At 31.6% G+C, this 15,366-nt stretch overlaps 15 non-coding genes across 15 annotated transcripts; all 15 read left to right on the plus strand.

Annotated features, from left to right (window-relative positions):
• Positions 1-53: 53 nt before the first annotated feature.
• trnae-uuc (transfer RNA glutamic acid (anticodon UUC)) lies at positions 54-125 on the plus strand. The gene has a single exon. It is a non-coding gene; the product is annotated as a tRNA-Glu (tRNA).
• A 932-nt stretch (positions 126-1,057) lies between these two features.
• On the plus strand, positions 1,058-1,129 carry trnae-uuc (transfer RNA glutamic acid (anticodon UUC)). The gene has a single exon. It is a non-coding gene; the product is annotated as a tRNA-Glu (tRNA).
• A 1,433-nt stretch (positions 1,130-2,562) lies between these two features.
• On the plus strand, positions 2,563-2,634 carry trnae-uuc (transfer RNA glutamic acid (anticodon UUC)). Its single transcript has one exon. It is a non-coding gene; the product is annotated as a tRNA-Glu (tRNA).
• Positions 2,635-3,377: 743 nt separating this feature from the next.
• On the plus strand, positions 3,378-3,449 carry trnae-uuc (transfer RNA glutamic acid (anticodon UUC)). Its single transcript has one exon. It is a non-coding gene; the product is annotated as a tRNA-Glu (tRNA).
• A 2,641-nt stretch (positions 3,450-6,090) lies between these two features.
• trnae-uuc (transfer RNA glutamic acid (anticodon UUC)) lies at positions 6,091-6,162 on the plus strand. The gene has a single exon. It is a non-coding gene; the product is annotated as a tRNA-Glu (tRNA).
• Positions 6,163-7,205: 1,043 nt separating this feature from the next.
• Positions 7,206-7,277, plus strand: trnae-uuc (transfer RNA glutamic acid (anticodon UUC)). Its single transcript has one exon. It is a non-coding gene; the product is annotated as a tRNA-Glu (tRNA).
• Positions 7,278-7,990: 713 nt separating this feature from the next.
• On the plus strand, positions 7,991-8,062 carry trnae-uuc (transfer RNA glutamic acid (anticodon UUC)). The gene has a single exon. It is a non-coding gene; the product is annotated as a tRNA-Glu (tRNA).
• Positions 8,063-8,703: 641 nt separating this feature from the next.
• trnae-uuc (transfer RNA glutamic acid (anticodon UUC)) lies at positions 8,704-8,775 on the plus strand. Its single transcript has one exon. It is a non-coding gene; the product is annotated as a tRNA-Glu (tRNA).
• Positions 8,776-9,410: 635 nt separating this feature from the next.
• trnae-uuc (transfer RNA glutamic acid (anticodon UUC)) lies at positions 9,411-9,482 on the plus strand. The gene has a single exon. It is a non-coding gene; the product is annotated as a tRNA-Glu (tRNA).
• A 640-nt stretch (positions 9,483-10,122) lies between these two features.
• trnae-uuc (transfer RNA glutamic acid (anticodon UUC)) lies at positions 10,123-10,194 on the plus strand. The gene has a single exon. It is a non-coding gene; the product is annotated as a tRNA-Glu (tRNA).
• An 832-nt stretch (positions 10,195-11,026) lies between these two features.
• On the plus strand, positions 11,027-11,098 carry trnae-uuc (transfer RNA glutamic acid (anticodon UUC)). Its single transcript has one exon. It is a non-coding gene; the product is annotated as a tRNA-Glu (tRNA).
• A 452-nt stretch (positions 11,099-11,550) lies between these two features.
• On the plus strand, positions 11,551-11,622 carry trnae-uuc (transfer RNA glutamic acid (anticodon UUC)). Its single transcript has one exon. It is a non-coding gene; the product is annotated as a tRNA-Glu (tRNA).
• Positions 11,623-12,265: 643 nt separating this feature from the next.
• Positions 12,266-12,337, plus strand: trnae-uuc (transfer RNA glutamic acid (anticodon UUC)). The gene has a single exon. It is a non-coding gene; the product is annotated as a tRNA-Glu (tRNA).
• Positions 12,338-13,577: 1,240 nt separating this feature from the next.
• trnae-uuc (transfer RNA glutamic acid (anticodon UUC)) lies at positions 13,578-13,649 on the plus strand. The gene has a single exon. It is a non-coding gene; the product is annotated as a tRNA-Glu (tRNA).
• Positions 13,650-14,697: 1,048 nt separating this feature from the next.
• trnae-uuc (transfer RNA glutamic acid (anticodon UUC)) lies at positions 14,698-14,769 on the plus strand. Its single transcript has one exon. It is a non-coding gene; the product is annotated as a tRNA-Glu (tRNA).
• The last annotated feature ends 597 nt before the right edge of the window (positions 14,770-15,366 follow it).

The following is a 15,366-nucleotide window of genomic DNA, read 5'->3' on the forward strand; positions in this document are numbered from 1 at the left end:
TAAAATGTCATAGTATAGCATGTCATAAAAAACAAATACATTTCTAAAGAAGGTCCCATATGGTCTAGCGGTCAGGATTCCTGGTTTTCACCCAGGCGGCCCGGGTTCAACTCCCGGTATGGGAACATGACTTTAAACAAACTTTGAACATTGACTTTCATGTCAAAGAACAGTGTTGTCATGTCAATTAAAGCTCATTGAAACCCATTAAAAATATATTTTTTTTGTCAAAAAAAGTCATAGTATTGTATGTCGAAAAAAAGTCTTAGTATTGTATGTCGAAAAAAAGTCCCGGGTTCAACTCCCGGTATGGGAACATGACTTTAAACAAACTTTGAACATTGACTTTCATGTCAAAGAACAGTGTTGTCATGTCAATTAAAGCTCATTGAAACCATTTAAAAATATTTTTTTTTTGTCAAAAAAAGTCATAGTATTGTATGTCAAAAAAGTACAGTATGTTAAAAAAGTCATAGTATAGCCTGTCGAAAAAAAGTATCGTATGTCAAAAAAGTCATAGTATAGTATGTCCATAGTATTGTATGTCGAAAAAACTCTTAGTATTGTATGTCGAAAAAAAGTTCCGGGTTCAACTCCCGGTATGGGAACATGACTTTAAACAAACTTTGAACATTGACTTTCATGTCAAAGAACAGTGTTGTCATGTCAATTAAAGCTCATTGAAACCCATTTAAAAATATATTTTTTTTGTCAAAAAAAGTCATAGTATTGTATGTCGAAAAAAAGTCTTAGTATTGTATGTCGAAAAAAAGTCCCGGGTTCAACTCCCGGTATGGGAACATGACTTTAAACAAACTTTGAACATTGACTTTCATGTCAAAGAACAGTGTTGTCATGTCAATTAAAGCTCATTGAAACCCATTTAAAAATATTTTTTTTGTCAAAAAAAGTCATAGTATTGTATGTCGAAAAAAGTCATAGTATAGCATGTCAAAAAAATTCATTGTATAGTAAGTTGAAAAAATTCCTAGAATGACATGGCATAAAATGTCATAGTATAGCATGTCATAAAAAACAAATACATTTCTAAAGAAGGTCCCATATGGTCTAGCGGTCAGGATTCCTGGTTTTCACCCAGGCGGCCCGGGTTCAACTCCCGGTATGGGAACATGACTTTAAACAAACTTTGAACATTGACTTTCATGTCAAAGAACAGTGTTGTCATGTCAATTAAAGCTCATTGAAACCCATTTAAAAATATATTTTTTTTGTCAAAAAAAGTCATAGTATTGTATGTCGAAAAAAAGTCTTAGTATTGTATGTCGAAAAAAAGTCCCGGGTTCAACTCCCGGTATGGGAACATGACTTTAAACAAACTTTGAACATTGACTTTCATGTCAAAGAACAGTGTTGTCATGTCAATTAAAGCTCATTGAAACCCATTTAAAAATATTTTTTTTTGTCAAAAAAAGTCATAGTATTGTATGTCGAAAAAAAGTCATAGTATAGTTGTCATTTCAAAAAAAGAATCATGTCATAGTAAGTTGTATTGGATGTCGAAAAAAAGTCCCGGGTTCAACTCCCGGTATGGGAACATGACTTTAAACAAACTTTGAACATTGACTTTCATGTCAAAAACAGTGTTGTCATGTCAATTAAAGCTCATTGAAACCCATTTAAAAATATAAAAAAAAGTCATAGTATTGTATGTCGAAAAAAAGTCCTGGTAGTATAGCTCCCTCCCGGTATGGGAACATGACTTTAAACAAACTTTGAACATTGACTTTCATGTCAAAGAACAGTGTTGTCATGTCAATTAAAGCTCATTGAAACCCATTTAAAAATATTTTTTTTTGTCAAAAAAAGTCATAGTATTGTATGTCGTCATAAAAAAAAAGTCTTAGTATTGTCTTATGTCGAAAAAAAGTCCCGGGTTCAACTCCCGGTATGGGAACATGACTTTAAACAAACTTTGAACATTGACTTTCATGTCAAAGAACAGTGTTGTCATGTCAATTAAAGCTCATTGAAACCCATTTAAAAATATTTTTTTTTTTGTCAAAAAAAGTCATAGTATTATGTATGTCGAAAAAAAGTCTTAGTATTGTATGTCGAAAAAAAGTTCCGGGTTCAACTCCCGGTATGGGAACATGACTTTAAACAAACTTTGAACATTGACTTTCATGTCAAAGAACAGTGTTGTCATGTCAATTAAAGCTCATTGAAACCCATTTAAAAATATATTTTTTTTTGTCAAAAAAAGTCATAGTATTGTATGTCGAAAAAAAGTCTTAGTATTGGATGTCGAAAAAAAGTCCCGGGTTCAACTCCCGGTATGGGAACATGACTTTAAACAAACTTTGAACATTGACTTTCATGTCAAAGAACAGTGTTGTCATGTCAATTAAAGCTCATTGAAACCCATTTAAAAATATTTTTCTTTTGTCAAAAAAAGTCATAGTATTGTATGTCGAAAAAAGTCATAGTATAGCATGTCAAAAAAATTCATTGTATAGTAAGTTGAAAAAATTCCTAGAATGACATGGCATAAAATGTCATAGTATAGCATGTCATAAAAAACAAATACATTTCTAAAGAAGGTCCCATATGGTCTAGCGGTCAGGATTCCTGGTTTTCACCCAGGCGGCCCGGGTTCAACTCCCGGTATGGGAACATGACTTTAAACAAACTTTGAACATTGACTTTCATGTCAAAGAACAGTGTTGTCATGTCAATTAAAGCTCATTGAAAGTCATTTAAAAATATTTTTTTTTGTCAAAAAAAGTCATAGTATTGTATGTCAAAAAAGTCATAGTACAGTATGTTAAAAAAGTTTATAGTGTCAAAAAAAGTCATAAAAAAGTCATTGTATGTCGAAAAAAAAACATAGTATTGTATGTCGAAAAAAAGTCTTAGTATTGTATGTCGAAAAAAAGTTCCGGGTTCAACTCCCGGTATGGGAACATGACTTTAAACAAACTTTGAACATTGACTTTCATGTCAAAGAACAGTGTTGTCATGTCAATTAAAGCTCATTGAAACCCATTTAAAAATAAAAAAAATTTGCCAAAAAAAGTCATAGTATTGTATGTCGAAAAAAAGTCTTAGTATTGGATGTCGAAAAAAAGTCCCGGGTTCAACTCCCGGTATGGGAACATGACTTTAAACAAACTTTGAACATTGACTTTCATGTCAAAGAACAGTGTTGTCATGTCAATTAAAGCTCATTGAAACCCATTTAAAAATATATTTTTTTTTGTCAAAAAAAGTCATAGTATTGTATGTCGAAAAAAAGTCATAGTATAGCATGTCAAAAAAATTCATTGTATAGTAAGTTGAAAAAATTCCTAGAATGACATGGCATAAAATGTCATAGTATAGCATGTCATAAAAAACAAATACATTTCTAAAGAAGGTCCCATATGGTCTAGCGGTCAGGATTCCTGGTTTTCACCCAGGCGGCCCGGGTTCAACTCCCGGTATGGGAACATGACTTTAAACAAACTTTGAACATTGACTTTCATGTCAAAGAACAGTGTTGTCATGTCAATTAAAGCTCATTGAAAGCCATTTAAAAATATATTTTTTTTGTCAAAAAAAGTCATAGTATTGTATGTCAAAAAAAGTCTTAGTATTGTCATGACTTTAAACAAACTTTGAACATTGACTTTCATGTCAAAGAACAGTGTTGTCATGTCAATTAAAGCTCATTGAAACCCATTTAAAAATATATTTTTTTTGTCAAAAAAAGTCATAGTATTGTATGTCGAAAAAAAGTCATAGTATAGCATGTCAAAAAAATTCATTGTATAGTAAGTTGAAAAAATTCCTAGAATGACATGGCATAAAATGTCATAGTATAGCATGTCATAAAAAACAAATACATTTCTAAAGAAGGTCCCATATGGTCTAGCGGTCAGGATTCCTGGTTTTCACCCCGGGTTCAACTCCCGGTATGGGAACATGACTTTAAACAAACTTTGAACATTGACTTTCATGTCAAAGAACAGTGTTGTCATGTCAATTAAAGCTCATTGAAACCCATTTAAAAATATATTTTTTTTGTCAAAAAAAGTCATAGTATTGTATGTCGAAAAAAAGTCTTAGTATTGTATGTCGGAAAAAAGTCCCGGGTTCAACTCCCGGTATGGGAACATGACTTTAAACAAACTTTGAACATTGACTTTCATGTCAAAGAACAGTGTTGTCATGTCAATTAAAGCTCATTGAAACCCATTTAAAAATATATTTTTTTTGTCAAAAAAAATCATAGTATTGTATGTCGAAAAAAAGTCTTAGTATTGGATGTCGAAAAAAGTCCCGGGTTCAACTCCCGGTATGGGAACATGACTTTAAACAAACTTTGAACATTGACTTTCATGTCAAAGAACAGTGTTGTCATGTCAATTAAAGCTCATTGAAACCCATTTAAAAATATATTTTTTTTGTCAAAAAAAGTCATAGTATTGTATGTCGAAAAAAAGTCATAGTATAGCATGTCAAAAAAATTCATTCTATAGTAAGTTGAAAAAATTGCTAGAATGACATGGCATAAAATGTCATAGTATAGCATGTCATAAAAAACAAATACATTTCTAAAGAAGGTCCCATATGGTCTAGCGGTCAGGATTCCTGGTTTTCACCCAGGCGGGGGTTCAACTCCCGGTATGGGAACATGACTTTAAACAAACTTTGAACATTGACTTTCATGTCAAAGAACAGTGTTGTCATGTCAATTAAAGCTCATTGAAACCCATTTAAAAATATATTTTTTTTGTCAAAAAAAGTCATAGTATTGTATGTCGAAAAAAGTCTTAGTATTGTATGTCGAAAAAAAGTCCCGGGTTCAACTCCCGGTATGGGAACATGACTTTAAACAAACTTTGAACATTGACTTTCATGTCAAAGAACAGTGTTGTCATGTCAATTAAAGCTCATTGAAACCCATTTAAAAATATATTTTTTTTGTCAAAAAAAGTCATAGTATTGTATGTCAAAAAAGTCATAGTATAGCATAGTCATAGTATTATGTCAAAAATTCATTGTATAGTATTGAAAAAATTCATAGTATGACATGGCATAAAATGTCATATGGGAACATGACTTTAAACAAACTTTGAACATTGACTTTCATGTCAAAGAACAGTGTCATGTCAATTAAAGCTCATTGAAACCCATTTAAAAATATCAAAAAAAGTGGTTTGTATGTCGAAAAAAGTCTTAGTATTGTCCCATTCAACTCCCGGTATGGGAACATGACTTTAAACAAACTTTGAACATTGACTTTCATGTCAAAGAACAGTGTTGTCATGTCAATTAAAGCTCATTGAAACCCATTTAAAAATATATTTTTTTTGTCAAAAAAAGTCATAGTATTGTATGTCGAAAAAAAGTCATAGTATTGTATGTCAAAAAAAAAAAAGTCCCGGGTTCAACTCCCGGTATGGGAACATGACTTTAAACAAACTTTGAACATTGACTTTCATGTCAAAGAACAGTGTTGTCATGTCAATTAAAGCTCATTGAAACCCATTTAAAAATATATTTTTTTTGTCAAAAAAAGTCATAGTATTGTATGTCAAAAAAAGAAAAAAAAAAGTCATAGTATTGTATTCGAAAAAAAGTCTTAGTATTGTATGTCGAAAAAAAGTTCCGGGTTCAACTCCCGGTATGGGAACATGACTTTAAACAAACTTTGAACATTGACTTTCATGTCAAAGAACAGTGTTGTCATGTCAATTAAAGCTCATTGAAACCCATTTAAAAATATATTTTTTTTGTCAAAAAAAGTCATAGTATTGTATGTCGAAAAAAAGTCTTAGTATTGTATGTCGAAAAAAAGTCCCGGGTTCAACTCCCGGTATGGGAACATGACTTTAAACAAACTTTGAACATTGACTTTCATGTCAAAGAACAGTGTTGTCATGTCAATTAAAGCTCATTGAAACCCATTTAAAAATATATTTTTTTTGTCAAAAAAAGTCATAGTATTGTATGTCGAAAAAAAGTCATAGTATAGCATGTCAAAAAAATTCATTGTATAGTAAGTTGAAAAAATTCCTAGAATGACATGGCATAAAATGTCATAGTATAGCATGTCATAAAAAACAAATACATTTCTAAAGAAGGTCCCATATGGTCTAGCGGTCAGGATTCCTGGTTTTCACCCAGGCGGCCCGGGTTCAACTCCCGGTATGGGAACATGACTTTAAACAAACTTTGAACATTGACTTTCATGTCAAAGAACAGTGTTGTCATGTCAATTAAAGCTCATTGAAACCCATTTAAAAATATATTTTTTTTGCCAAAAAAAGTCATAGTATTGTATGTCGAAAAAAGTCTTAGTATTGTATGTCGGAAAAAAGTCCCGGGTTCAACTCCCGGTATGGGAACATGACTTTAAACAAACTTTGAAAATTGACTTTCATGTCAAAGAACAGTGTTGTCATGTCAATTAAAGCTCATTGAAACCCATTTAAAAATATATTTTTTTTGTCAAAAAAAGTCATAGTATTGTATGTCGAAAAAAAGTCTTAGTATTGTATGTCGAAAAAAATGTCGAAAAAAAAGTTCCGGGTTCAACTCCCGGTATGGGAACATTAAACAAACTTTGAACATTGACTTTCATGTCAAAGAACAGTGTTGTCATGTCAATTAAAGCTCATTGAAACCCATTTAAAAATATTTTTTTTTTGTCAAAAAAAGTCATAGTATTGTATGTCGAAAAAAAGTCTTAGTATTGTATGTCGAAAAAAAGTATTGTAAGTTCCGGGTTCAACTCCCGGTATGGGAACATGACTTTAAACAAACTTTGAACATTGACTTTCATGTCAAAGAACAGTGTTGTCATGTCAATTAAAGCTCATTGAAACCCATTTAAAAATATATTTTTTTTGTCAAAAAAAGTCATAGTATTGTATGTCGAAAAAAAGTCTTAGTATTGTATGTCGAAAAAAAGTCCCGGGTTCAACTCCCGGTATGGGAACATGACTTTAAACAAACTTTGAACATTGACTTTCATGTCAAAGAACAGTGTTGTCATGTCAATTAAAGCTCATTGAAACCCATTTAAAAATATATTTTTTTTGTCAAAAAAAGTCATAGTATTGTATGTCGAAAAAAGTCATAGTATAGCATGTCAAAAAAATTCATTGTATAGTAAGTTGAAAAAATTCCTAGAATGACATGGCATAAAATGTCATAGTATAGCATGTCATAAAAAACAAATACATTTCTAAAGAAGGTCCCATATGGTCTAGCGGTCAGGATTCCTGGTTTTCACCCAGGCGGCCCGGGTTCAACTCCCGGTATGGGAACATGACTTTAAACAAACTTTGAACATTGACTTTCATGTCAAAGAACAGTGTTGTCATGTCAATTAAAGCTCATTGAAACCCATTTAAAAATATATTTTTTTTGCCAAAAAAAGTCATAGTATTGTATGTCAAAAAAGTCATAGTATTGTATGTAAAAAAAGTTGTATGTCGAAAAAAAAAATAGTCTTAGTATTGTATGTCGAAAAAAAGTCTTATTGTATTGTCTTAGTGTGTCCCGGGTTCAACTCCCGGTATGGGAACATGACTTTAAACAAACTTTGAACATTGACTTTCATGTCAAAGAACAGTGTTGTCATGTCAATTAAAGCTCATTGAAACCCATTTAAAAATATATTTTTTTTTGTCAAAAAAAGTCATAGTATTGTATGTCGAAAAAAAGTCTTAGTATTGGATGTCGAAAAAAAGTTCCGGGTTCAACTCCCGGTATGGGAACATGACTTTAAACAAACTTTGAACATTGACTTTCATGTCAAAGAACAGTGTTGTCATGTCAATTAAAGCTCATTGAAACCCATTTAAAAATATATTTTTTTTGTCAAAAAAAGTCATAGTATTGTATGTCGAAAAAAAGTCATAGTATAGCATGTCAAAAAAATTCATTGTATAGTAAGTTGAAAAAATTCCTAGAATGACATGGCATAAAATGTCATAGTATAGCATGTCATAAAAAACAAATACATTTCTAAAGAAGGTCCCATATGGTCTAGCGGTCAGGATTCCTGGTTTTCACCCAGGCGGCCCGGGTTCAACTCCCGGTATGGGAACATGACTTTAAACAAACTTTGAACATTGACTTTCATGTCAAAGAACAGTGTTGTCATGTCAATTAAAGCTCATTGAAACCCATTTAAAAATATATTTTTTTTGTCAAAAAAAGTCATAGTATTGTATGTCGAAAAAAGTCTTAGTATTGTATGTCAAAAAAAGTTCAACTCCCGGTATGGGAACATGACTTTAAACAAACTTTGAACATTGACTTTCATGTCAAAGAACAGTGTTGTCATGTCAATTAAAGCTCATTGAAACCCATTTAAAAATATATTTTTTTCATAGTATTGTCAAAAAAAGTCATAGTATTGTATGTCGAAAAAAAGTCTTAGTATTGGATGTCGAAAAAAAGTTCCGGGTTCAACTCCCGGTATGGGAACATGACTTTAAACAAACTTTGAACATTGACTTTCATGTCAAAGAACAGTGTTGTCATGTCAATTAAAGCTCATTGAAACCCTTTAAAAATATATTTTTTTTGTCAAAAAAAGTCATAGTATTGTATGTCGAAAAAAGTCATAGTATAGCATGTCAAAAAAATTCATTGTATAGTAAGTTGAAAAAATTCCTAGAATGACATGGCATAAAATGTCATAGTATAGCATGTCATAAAAAACAAATACATTTCTAAAGAAGGTCCCATATGGTCTAGCGGTCAGGATTCCTGGTTTTCACCCAGGCGGCCCGGGTTCAACTCCCGGTATGGGAACATGACTTTAAACAAACTTTGAACATTGACTTTCATGTCAAAGAACAGTGTTGTCATGTCAATTAAAGCTCATTGAAACCCATTTAAAAATATATTTTTTTTGTCAAAAAAAAAAAGTCATAGTATTGTATGTCGAAAAAAAGTCTTAGTATTGTATGTCGAAAAAAAGTCCCGGGTTCAACTCCCGGTATGGGAACATGACTTTAAACAAACTTTGAACATTGACTTTCATGTCAAAGCAGTGTTGTCATGTCAATTAAAGCTCATTGAAACCCATTTAAAAATATATTTTTTTTGTCAAAAAAAGTCATAGTATTGTATGTCCTTAGTATTGTATGTCGAAAAAAGTCCCGGGTTCAACTCCCGGTATGGGAACATGACTTTAAACAAACTTTGAACATTGACTTTCATGTCAAAGAACAGTGTTGTCATGTCAATTAAAGCTCATTGAAACCCATTTAAAAATATATTTTTTTTGTCAAAAAAAGTCATAGTATTGTATGTCGAAAAAAAGTCATAGTATAGCATGTCAAAAAAATTCATTGTATAGTAAGTTGAAAAAATTCCTAGAATGACATGGCATAAAATGTCATAGTATAGCATGTCATAAAAAACAAATACATTTCTAAAGAAGGTCCCATATGGTCTAGCGGTCAGGATTCCTGGTTTTCACCCAGGCGGCCCGGGTTCAACTCCCGGTATGGGAACATGACTTTAAACAAACTTTGAACATTGACTTTCATGTCAAAGAACAGTGTTGTCATGTCAATTAAAGCTCATTGAAACCCATTTAAAAATATATTTTTTTTGTCAAAAAAAAAATAGTATTGTATGTCGAAAAAAAGTCTTAGTATTGTATGTCGAAAAAAAGTATTGTTCAACTCCCGTATGGGAACATGACTTTAAACAAACTTTGAACATTGACTTTCATGTCAAAGAACAGTGTTGTCATGTCAATTAAAGCTCATTGAAACCCATTTAAAAATATATTTTTTTTGTCAAAAAAAGTCATAGTATTGTATGTCGAAAAAAAGTCTTAGTATTGGATGTCGAAAAAAAGTCCCGGGTTCAACTCCCGGTATGGGAACATGACTTTAAACAAACTTTGAACATTGACTTTCATGTCAAAGAACAGTGTTGTCATGTCAATTAAAGCTCATTGAAACCCATTTAAAAATATTTTTTTTTTGTCAAAAAAAGTCATAGTATTGTATGTCGAAAAAAAGTCATAGTATAGCATGTCAAAAAAATTCATTGTATAGTAAGTTGAAAAAATTCCTAGAATGACATGGCATAAAATGTCATAGTATAGCATGTCATAAAAAACAAATACATTTCTAAAGAAGGTCCCATATGGTCTAGCGGTCAGGATTCCTGGTTTTCACCCAGGCGGCCCGGGTTCAACTCCCGGTATGGGAACATGACTTTAAACAAACTTTGAACATTGACTTTCATGTCAAAGAACAGTGTTGTCATGTCAATTAAAGCTCATTGAAACCCATTTAAAAATATATTTTTTTTGTCAAAAAAAGTCATAGTATTGTATGTCGAAAAAAAGTCTTAGTATTGTATGTCGAAAAAAAGTCCCGGGTTCAACTCCCGGTATGGGAACATGACTTTAAACAAACTTTGAAAATTGACTTTCATGTCAAAGAACAGTGTTGTCATGTCAATTAAAGCTCATTGAAACCCATTTAAAAATATTTTTTTTTGTCAAAAAAAGTCATAGTATTGTATGTCGAAAAAAGTCTTAGTATTGTATGTCGAAAAAAAGTTCATTCAACTCCCGGTATGGGAACATGACTTTAAACAAACTTTGAACATTGACTTTCATGTCAAAGAACAGTGTTGTCATGTCAATTAAAGCTCATTGAAACCCATTTAAAAATATATTTTTTTTTTGCCAAAAAAGTCATAGTATTGTATGTCGAAAAAAAGTCTTAGTATTGGATGTCGAAAAAAAGTTCCGGGTTCAACTCCCGGTATGGGAACATGACTTTAAACAAACTTTGAACATTGACTTTCATGTCAAAGAACAGTGTTGTCATGTCAATTAAAGCTCATTGAAACCCATTTAAAAATATATTTTTTTTGTCAAAAAAAGTCATAGTATTGTATGTCGAAAAAAAGTCATAGTATAGCATGTCAAAAAAATTCATTGTATAGTAAGTTGAAAAAATTCCTAGAATGACATGGCATAAAATGTCATAGTATAGCATGTCATAAAAAACAAATACATTTCTAAAGAAGGTCCCATATGGTCTAGCGGTCAGGATTCCTGGTTTTCACCCAGGCGGCCCGGGTTCAACTCCCGGTATGGGAACATGACTTTAAACAAACTTTGAACATTGACTTTCATGTCAAAGAACAGTGTTGTCATGTCAATTAAAGCTCATTGAAACCCATTTAAAAATATATTTTTTTTGTCAAAAAAAGTCATAGTATTGTATGTCGAAAAAAAGTCTTAGTATTGTATGTCGAAAAAAAGTCCCGGGTTCAACTCCCGGTATGGGAACATGACTTTAAACAAACTTTGAACATTGACTTTCATGTCAAAGAACAGTGTTGTCATGTCAATTAAAGCTCATTGAAACCCATTTAAAAATATATTTTTTTTGTCAAAAAAAGTCATAGTATTGTATGTCGAAAAAAAGTCATAGTATAGCATGTCAAAAAAATTCATTGTATAGTAAGTTGAAAAAATTCCTAGAATGACATGGCATAAAATGTCATAGTATAGCATGTCATAAAAAACAAATACATTTCTAAAGAAGGTCCCATATGGTCTAGCGGTCAGGATTCCTGGTTTTCACCCAGGCGGCCCGGGTTCAACTCCCGGTATGGGAACATGACTTTAAACAAACTTTGAACATTGACTTTCATGTCAAAGAACAGTGTTGTCATGTCAATTAAAGCTCATTGAAACCCATTTAAAAATATATTTTTTTTGTCAAAAAAAGTCATAGTATTGTATGTCGAAAAAAAGTCTTAGTATTGTATGTCGAAAAAAAGTTCCGGGTTCAACTCCCGGTATGGGAACATGACTTTAAACAAACTTTGAACATTGACTTTCATGTCAAAGAACAGTGTTGTCATGTCAATTAAAGCTCATTGAAACCCATTTAAAAATATATTTTTTTTGCCAAAAAAAGTCATAGTATTGTATGTCGAAAAAAAGTCTTAGTATTGGATGTCGAAAAAAAGTTCCGGGTTCAACTCCCGGTATGGGAACATGACTTTAAACAAACTTTGAACATTGACTTTCATGTCAAAGAACAGTGTTGTCATGTCAATTAAAGCTCATTGAAACCCATTTAAAAATATATTTTTTTTGTCAAAAAAAGTCATAGTATTGTATGTCGAAAAAAGTCATAGTATAGCATGTCAAAAAAATTCATTGTATAGTAAGTTGAAAAAATTCCTAGAATGACATGGCATAAAATGTCATAGTATAGCATGTCATAAAAAACAAATACATTTCTAAAGAAGGTCCCATATGGTCTAGCGGTCAGGATTCCTGGTTTTCACCCAGGCGGCCCGGGTTCAACTCCCGGTATGGGAACATGACTTTAAACAAACTTTGAACATTGACTTTCATGTCAAAGAACAGTGTTGTCATGTCAATTAAAGCTCATTGAAACCCATTTAAAAATATATTTTTTTTGTCAAAAAAAGTCATAGTATTGTATGTCGAAAAAAGTCTTAGTATTGTATGTCGAAAAAAATCCCGGGTTCAACTCCCGGTATGGGAACATGACTTTAAACAAACTTTGAACATTGACTTTCATGTCAAAGAACAGTGTTGTCATGTCAATTAAAGCTCAAAACCCATTTAAAAATATTTTTTTTTTGTCAAAAAAAGTCATAGTATTGTATGTCGAAAAAAGTCTTAGTATTGTATGTCGGAAAAAAAAAAAGTCCCGGGTTCAACTCCCGGTATGGGAACATGACTTTAAACAAACTTTGAACATTGACTTTCATGTCAAAGAACAGTGTTGTCATGTCAATTAAAGCTCATTGAAACCCATTTAAAAATATATTTTTTTTGTCAAAAAATAGTATTGTATGTCGAAAAAAGTCATAGTATTGTATGTCGAAAAAAAAAGTCTTAGTATTGTATGTCGAAAAAAAGTTCCGGGTTCAACTCCCGGTATGGGAACATGACTTTAAACAAACTTTGAACATTGACTTTCATGTCAAAGAACAGTGTTGTCATGTCAATTAAAGCTCATTGAAACCCATTTAAAAATATATTTTTTTGTCAAAAAAAGTCATAGTATTGTATGTCGAAAAAAAGTCTTAGTATTGTATGTCGAAAAAAAGTTCCGGGTTCAACTCCCGGTATGGGAACATGACTTTAAACAAACTTTGAACATTGACTTTCATGTCAAAGAACAGTGTTGTCATGTCAATTAAAGCTCATTGAAACCCATTTAAAAATATATTTTTTTTGTCAAAAAAAGTCATAGTATTGTATGTCGAAAAAAAGTCTTAGTATTGTATGTCGAAAAAAAGTCCCGGGTTCAACTCCCGGTATGGGAACATGACTTTAAACAAACTTTGAACATTGACTTTCATGTCAAAGAACAGTGTTGTCATGTCAATTAAAGCTCATTGAAACCCATTTAAAAATATTTTTTTTTTGTCAAAAAAAGTCATAGTATTGTATGTCGAAAAAAAGTCATAGTATAGCATGTCAAAAAAATTCATTGTATAGTAAGTTGAAAAAATTCCTAGAATGACATGGCATAAAATGTCATAGTATAGCATGTCATAAAAAACAAATACATTTCTAAAGAAGGTCCCATATGGTCTAGCGGTCAGGATTCCTGGTTTTCACCCAGGCGGCCCGGGTTCAACTCCCGGTATGGGAACATGACTTTAAACAAACTTTGAACATTGACTTTCATGTCAAAGAACAGTGTTGTCATGTCAATTAAAGCTCATTGAAACCCATTTAAAAATATATTTTTTTTGTCAAAAAAAGTCATAGTATTGTATGTCGAAAAAAGTCTTAGTCGAAAAAAAAAAGTCTTAGTATTGTATGTCGAAAAAAAGTTCCGGGTTCAACTCCCGGTATGGGAACATGACTTTAAACAAACTTTGAACATTGACTTTCATGTCAAAGAACAGTGTTGTCATGTCAATTAAAGCTCATTGAAACCCATTTAAAAATATATTTTTTTTGTCAAAAAAAGTCATAGTATTGTATGTCGAAAAAAAGTCTTAGTATTGTATGTCGAAAAAAAGTTCCGGGTTCAACTCCCGGTATGGGAACATGACTTTAAACAAACTTTGAACATTGACTTTCATGTCAAAGAACAGTGTTGTCATGTCAATTAAAGCTCATTGAAACCCATTTAAAAATATATTTTTTTTGTCAAAAAAAGTCATAGTATTGTATGTCGAAAAAAATTGTCTTAGTATTGTATGTCGAAAAAAAGTTCCGGGTTCAACTCCCGGTATGGGAACATGACTTTAAACAAACTTTGAACATTGACTTTCATGTCAAAGAACAGTGTTGTCATGTCAATTAAAGCTCATTGAAACCCATTTAAAAATATATTTTTTTTGTCAAAAAAAGTCATAGTATTGTATGTCGAAAAAAAGTCTTAGTATTGTATGTCGAAAAAAAGTTCCGGGTTCAACTCCCGGTATGGGAACATGACTTTAAACAAACTTTGAACATTGACTTTCATGTCAAAGAACAGTGTTGTCATGTCAATTAAAGCTCATTGAAACCCATTTAAAAATATATTTTTTTGTCAAAAAAAGTCATAGTATTGTATGTCGAAAAAAAGTCATAGTATAGCATGTCAAAAAAATTCATTGTATAGTAAGTTGAAAAAATTCCTAGAATGACATGGCATAAAATGTCATAGTATAGCATGTCATAAAAAACAAATACATTTCTAAAGAAGGTCCCATATGGTCTAGCGGTCAGGATTCCTGGTTTTCACCCAGGCGGCCCGGGTTCAACTCCCGGTATGGGAACATGACTTTAAACAAACTTTGAACATTGACTTTCATGTCAAAGAACAGTGTTGTCATGTCAATTAAAGCTCATTGAAACCCATTTAAAAATATATTTTTTTTGTCAAAAAAAGTCATAGTATTGTATGTCGAAAAAAAGTCTTAGTATTGTATGTCGAAAAAAAGTCCCGGGTTCAACTCCCGGTATGGGAACATGACTTTAAACAAACTTTGAACATTGACTTTCATGTCAAAGAACAGTGTTGTCATGTCAATTAAAGCTCATTGAAACCCATTTAAAAATATTTTTTTTTTGTCAAAAAAAGTCATAGTATTGTATGTCGAAAAAAAGTCTTAGTATTGTATGTCGAAAAAAAGTTCCGGGTTCAACTCCCGGTATGGGAACATGACTTTAAACAAACTTTGAACATTGACTTTCATGTCAAAGAACAGTGTTGTCATGTCAATTAAAGCTCATTGAAACCCATTTAAAAATATATTTTTTTTGTCAAAAAAAGTCATAGTATTGTATGTCGAAAAAAAGTCTTAGTATTGTATGTCGAAAAAAATTCCTTGTCCCGGGTTCAACTCCCGGTATGGGAACATGACTTTAAACAA

This window comes from Anoplopoma fimbria, chromosome 4, assembly GCF_027596085.1.
Source record: "Anoplopoma fimbria isolate UVic2021 breed Golden Eagle Sablefish chromosome 4, Afim_UVic_2022, whole genome shotgun sequence".
Lineage (NCBI taxonomy): Eukaryota > Metazoa > Chordata > Actinopteri > Perciformes > Anoplopomatidae > Anoplopoma > Anoplopoma fimbria.